Raw genomic sequence first — 6,362 nt, 5'->3', positions numbered from 1 at the left:
TCTGTGCTCCGTTTGGCCTTGCAAAACTAATTGACAATTAGGTCTCTGGCAGTGTTTCAAGGGAGATAAAGGTGGGTACTTTTCAACTGTGTCAACTCGAGCAGACATCTGTCAGAATCTTCACAGACTGTTTGTGAATCATTACCATAATCTCTCCCCACTTTGCCTCCTACTTCCTCCTGCACTTCTTCCACAAATGGCTGTGCCCCCTCCCCCCATTTATGGCAGGATGCCAGCACCTTAGCGGAGCAGAGCAAAGATGGCAGAGCTAACACTAATACTTCCTGAAGAAGACACAAGCCCTTCAAATACATTTCAAGTCTACAGTTAATGGATTCCTCTCTGGAAATAAAGGGTTAAAGAACTAACATCTTCTCAAGAGACCTTGTATTTTCTCCTCCCTCTTTCTAAACTAAGGTGAAGAGCAAAGATGGAGAGTGATAAGCTTCAAAATCACCAGGTGTGAGGCAAAGAGACAAACCGCAGCCATAGGTAGATTTTTGGTTTAGTAGCTCATGATATCCCACAAACCAAGCACATAGAAGGTACAGGGGCTACAGCCACATATTTCGTGATTGAAAATCTCCTAAAGGTAAGAACTTTTTGAGACTAGAGTAATAGTTTCATTGGATGCATTGAACAGAATGCAAAGTATTGTGGTCTGGATACAAAATTTTGAGAGATGTGTAATCAGTTTAAGAAAAATTAAGGGGCTGAGAAGCTCAGTATTATGACAGAAATATGCAAATAAATAAAAATCAGAAAGTATGTTACATCCTGTCAGTATTAATAATGCCTAAATTGTATGAAAATAATGAGTCAAGATATTCAAGTTGTCTAACTTTACATCTCATCCCCCTAAAGCTAAAGTGAACTCCCACTGGAGTTCATTCTAAAAGATAGAAACTCATCAGAAACTGGATAATTGCCTGTGTGTCCTACACACAGAGATAACTATAAAGCTGAACAGGCAACTAATGGTAACCCGCTTCTGGAATAATTTATTGAATGTTTCAGTTCAGATCAGTTTACTTTATTGATTAGCCCTTGGGCCATATCAAAGTATATTTCATGTTAAATTGCCTATAATTTCTAATTACCTGTGAATACAGTGGGACTTTGCACAGTATTGCATCACTGTCAAGCTCTTATAAAGCCCATGAGGCTGTATCTGCCATATAAGTGTTATAATGCTTAAAAAATCCAAAATAATGTACATATAATATTTCAAGGACAGCTATAAAGACACCAGCCCACAACAATACATTTTCCTTCAACTACACTGTATTATTTCTGTTGTTATATAGATGTAAAATTCAACTTCAATGTATAAAAGAACCACAAGGATTGCATTGTGCAGCTTTTGACAAAACGTCTGTTACCATAAGTCCAGACCTTTTGAAGAAATGTGTAAATGCTTAACAAAATTTTATCAAAAGAACTGGAGGGTAGCACTAACCTTTTTCACATCATCCCAAGTCCTGATGAATATGTTTGTTTATTTATTTGTCATATTTAAAACCACCCTTCTCCTTACAAAGGGAGTCTGGATGGTGTAGAATAAAAAATCAAAAGCATAAAAAAACAGTATATAAAATTTAAAAGAGGCAAGAGAAGAATTAATTAAAAGATGGGGAGGGGTTATTCAAAGCACCAACTAACCCCACAACTGTGTGCCCATCTGTGCATCCCATGCAAGGGCACAGAACCTTGTTTTTATGGTTTTACAGAAAGCTAGGAGAGTGTGGACTCACCTCACCTCTGAGGAGAGCCTCACTTCTGGGGGGAGCGTGCACCACAGGGAAGGCGCAACAGCAGAAAAGACTCTCTTTCTGGACTCCACCAGTTGGAATTCTTTAACTGATAGGATCTGCAACATACCTTCCCTGCCTGACCGGCTGGGGTGAGATAATGTAACAGGATGAAGACGGTTCTGTAGTTAATCTGACCACATGCACATGTAGGGCTTTAAAGGTCATAATCAACACCTTGGGCTTGGAAACAAACCAGCATCTAATGCAGATCACGCAGCAGAGATGTTATGTGCATCATTCTTTGGGCACCCAAAATTGCCTATGCAGCCACATACCAGCTGAAGCTTCCAGATATTTTTCAAGGGTAGCCTCATACAGAATGTATTGCAATCATTCAGACAGGGGATGGCCAGGGCACAAGTGACTGAGTGGAGAGCCTCCCTATACAGTAATGAGCATAACTGGTGTACAACATGAAATATTGGACCATAAAGTTAGTGTCTTGCCTCAGCATGAAATTATTCTGTTTAGCCTTCCTACCACCCTCTTCTATATAACGTTAATATAGTCCAAATCCAGGATGAGCTACAATCTTGTTTGTCAAAGGATGGTCTGCACTCTGCAATTCCCTGGCATTGATTTTCAGGTGGGTATTTCAGTGGGTTTAATGAAAACGTATCAAGTTCATCAATAGAGAATGGAGGCTATAAAATTTAGGAAATGGAATATTAGGTCAGAATCTGTGGAAGTAATTCAGCAGGAAACCAAGGATCCTAAGGTGAAGAAGAGCAAATCCAACAACTAGTTATGATAATGGGAATAATCTCCTAGAGGTAAGATTTAATCTGGTTCTTAACAGAAGGATCGCAGTACAGAGGATACCAGGTAGCTCTCCCCTCCAAAAAAGGCATCTCGGTGTCACAAATCATTTCCCATGGTTAAGTTGAGAAGGCAAGAGATTGACATTTTTTGCCCCCCTGATCTAAATACATGATACAAAAGCGCTAGTGGAGATCCCTTGCCTATCAGAAACCAGAGCTTGGCAGTTGCAAGAAAATAACAGCTGCTAGAGTGCTGCTAAGCAACAGCTTCAGCTTGTATCCAGCAGCAGCAAAGAAAACAAGGCCTGAGTTAACAACTGAAGGATATTGGCAAAATGGCCCAGAGTCATTGACTACAGTTTGATGGCAGTTTTTCTGGAACGTATTGTTTGTAATGACAACACAACATTGAGGACCTGAAGAGGGAAGAGGACTACTTCCCATTCACTCACTTCTAAGAAATAGATTTTTAGTGAATCTGATGTGGACTGCCAGAGTAAGTGGGATCAGAGCTGTGCTGCTAATTTCTGAACAATAGGCTCAGTAGTGACAGACAGTAGGGTGGAGGAAAGGTTAAAAACATCCTTACTTGGTAGCCAAGAAAAATTATAACAGTTTGTTTCTCTAGCTTTCTCTCTGGAGCCATTTATCCTGACACGTTAGTTGGGAGAGGGAAGAGGAATTAATGTTACAAGGTGCATTCCAACACTCTTCCACCCCACATCCCTTATATGGGTTGAAGCCATTCCAGCACCGAGTCTATCACAACTTGCTACCACCATCTGGCCACCCACCACCACCTTGCTGCAGGGCATCTCACACCGGCCAACTTGCCACAGAGACAGCTCATTGTGAGCCTGGGCCTTCCACTCTGGTTTCCAAAGCCAGGCCAGCTTAAAGGAAGTGAAAGTTCCCACCAGCCCACTTTCTCTGAAGGTTTCCTTGCCTCGCTTTCCAACAGCCCCCTGTGAAAGGCAGGCTAAGCGGGAATCATTGTTCCATGCATACACACATGCACACATGCGTGCACACATACACAGAGACCATTCCAAGCTTGAGGTGCGTGGGAAGAAGGACCTCTCATTTGGTGTGCTGCACTGAACCCTGACAGCACCCGGGTGGGGAGAGAGGCAAGAGGGATGATGATAGGGCAACTCATTCCCAACGGCTGTCACCACAAAGGCTCTTCCTCCTGAAGGGTTCAGCCTGGAACAATGATTCCTGTATAGCCTTCCTGGACTCCTTCTCTGAAGGCATCCTCGCCTCACTTTCCAGTGCCCCCCCCCCCCCATGAAAGGCAGACTAAGTGGGAGTTATTGTTCTGTGCTGGTCACCCTGTCACCATCCCTGCTTGTTCCCTTTCCTGCCTGAAAGCTGTCATAGTCCAGGACAGCACACTGAAGGAGAGGTCCTTCTTCCCAAGCCCAGTCATGATTGGCAGCTTGCCAGCTTGGATGCAGATAAAAATCCCTAAGCTTGGTATGGTCTGTGTGTCTAGGTGTGTGCAGAACAATAACTCCCAGTTAGCTTGCCTTTCATGGAAAATGAGGCAAGAAAGCCTTCAGAGAAAGAGTGTAGGCTGGCAGGAACTTTCGCCTCCCTTAAGCCAGGCCTGCTTTGGAAACCAGAATGAAAAGTCCAGGCTCATGGTGAGTTTTCCCTGCAGCAAGTTGGCCAAGGCAAGGTGTCCCATGGCCAGGTGGCAGCATCCAAGTTGCCGCGGCAAGTTGTCCAGTACCTTTCATTTCTTTGCTCCTGTAAATGCAATTAAGCAACTGCAAGTGGAGTCTTCCTTGATATTCTTCTTCACATTATCTCATCATTTGCCATGATCACAAGGCTAAATGTTACCATGCTTTTTTTTTTTTTTTTACTGGGGGCTCTGATAATCTTTCAAAATAAATAAGGTCCTCTCCTCAGCCAGTTCCTGAGAAAACAAATTGAAGCTGATACAAGTTTTTGTTTATGTGAAAGGCTTCTGAAGTGCTTAATTTGGGTCCTGGTGATACCTGGGTCACTCTGCTGAGCTATTGAAGGTGCAGGTAGTTGGGTTTACACATTAAGTTAAGCCATAATGTGGTTGTTTGGTACTGGCTTAGTATATAGTGCAATCCCAAAATATAAAGAGAAACATGTGTACATCTGATTCCCTGTAAAGATGAAAGCTGTAGTTTTACTGGTTGCTTTGGCAATTATTATGCTTTAGTTTTGAATAGGTAAAACACAATGCAGTGGGTTCAGAAACACTTGACTAATGTCAAATTTAGCTCTGTATGGGGCTGTGCTCCTACTGAAAGAGTTGGTGTGCAATCTGGGGGTGTTCCTGGACTCTTAGTTCCTGCAGAAATAGTAGATAGAAGCTATGGATAAGAGAGATTTTGTCCAATTGTAGCTAATGCCCCACACATGGCTCATGTTGGAGCAACAGACCCTGGCTAATCATCATGTCACCTTGCAGACTACTATAATGTACATGGGAGTGACCTTGATGACCACCCAGAGGTGTGTTTTTTGAGGACACAAATATTTGTGTATTTTTGCGTGCAGATGATGCCATATTATTGGCTAAGAACATGAATCAATTGCAAGAAATAGTAGAATGTATATGCAATTATTACCATGGGTTTTTTAAATTAATAAATTAATTTATCAAAGAAAGGTAAATTGAACTATGAAAAATTATACATAAATGACAAACTAGAGCAAGTAGATGAATTTGTATACCTTAGTATATTTATTGACTAAATATGGAAAATGTATGAAAGTGGCATGTTGAGGTGATTTAGTTACATAGAGAGAATGTTGAGTTGAAGAACAAATATATGAAAAAAATGAATGGGTAAAAAAGAAAGAAAAAACATAAGAGAATCATGATTGGATGAAGTAGATAAAATCCTGAAAAAGGGTGAGAATTTTAAAGAACAAAGGACAATGTATCAATTTGTATATCTATATACCAGTGAAACATGGACACTAACCTCACAATTGATACAAAAGCAACGAGTGGCGCAAAGAGCCATGGAAAGATACATGATTGGCATTATAGGACAAGATAGAAAGACCTGCACATGGATTAGAGAACAAATGAAACTGTACAATGTCATCGAGAGAGTAAAAGAATTGAAATGGACTGGTCACATAGCAAGAAAAACTGATGACAGGTGGACCAAGGCAGTCATAGAATGGATCCCACTTGATAAAAGGAATCCACAAAAGAGACCTAAAACAAGATGGATCAATAACATCAGCAAGTATTGAGGGCCCCATTGGCAAAACAAAGCTCAGGACCATATTGGTTGGAAACATGCGGAAGAGGCCTTTATCCTGCAGTGGATAGACAATGGCGATGATGATGATATCTATATGCAAGAAATAAGGATAGAAAAGTTTGTTATATTGAACAGTGTTGAACTTATATTGAACTAGAATTAGTTGTATTTCCTTTCCTTTTTTCCAGCTCACACCTTTAATTACTTTAACATTGTTTCTGATTCCCTTTCTGTATTTTGTATAATGTTGATGCCCCAAAATAGAACAACATGGTGGACAAGTACATTTAAGTTTGCATTCTTAATTCTGGAAGTATCTGAGTATGAGGCATTGCAATGACATGGTTATGTTGTTGAAGTTGGAATTTTTCAGCTATTTAAATTTTGTACATTTATTTGGCAGCAAATGATAGGTAACAGAAAATTGATGTTCTAAAATCTACAATCTAAGACTGTACTATTAATGACTTCATAAATTTGTCATTCATTTTAATGTCTTTGTTTTATGGCCAAAAATA

Source organism: Pituophis catenifer, unplaced genomic scaffold (genome assembly GCF_029215685.1).
Source record: "Pituophis catenifer annectens isolate HBS135680 unplaced genomic scaffold, rPitCat1.0.hap2 SCAF_2, whole genome shotgun sequence".
In the NCBI taxonomy this organism is placed as follows: domain Eukaryota; kingdom Metazoa; phylum Chordata; class Lepidosauria; order Squamata; family Colubridae; genus Pituophis; species Pituophis catenifer.
The sequence above is the reverse complement of the archived record's forward strand: the minus strand, read 5'-3'. Positions refer to the sequence as shown.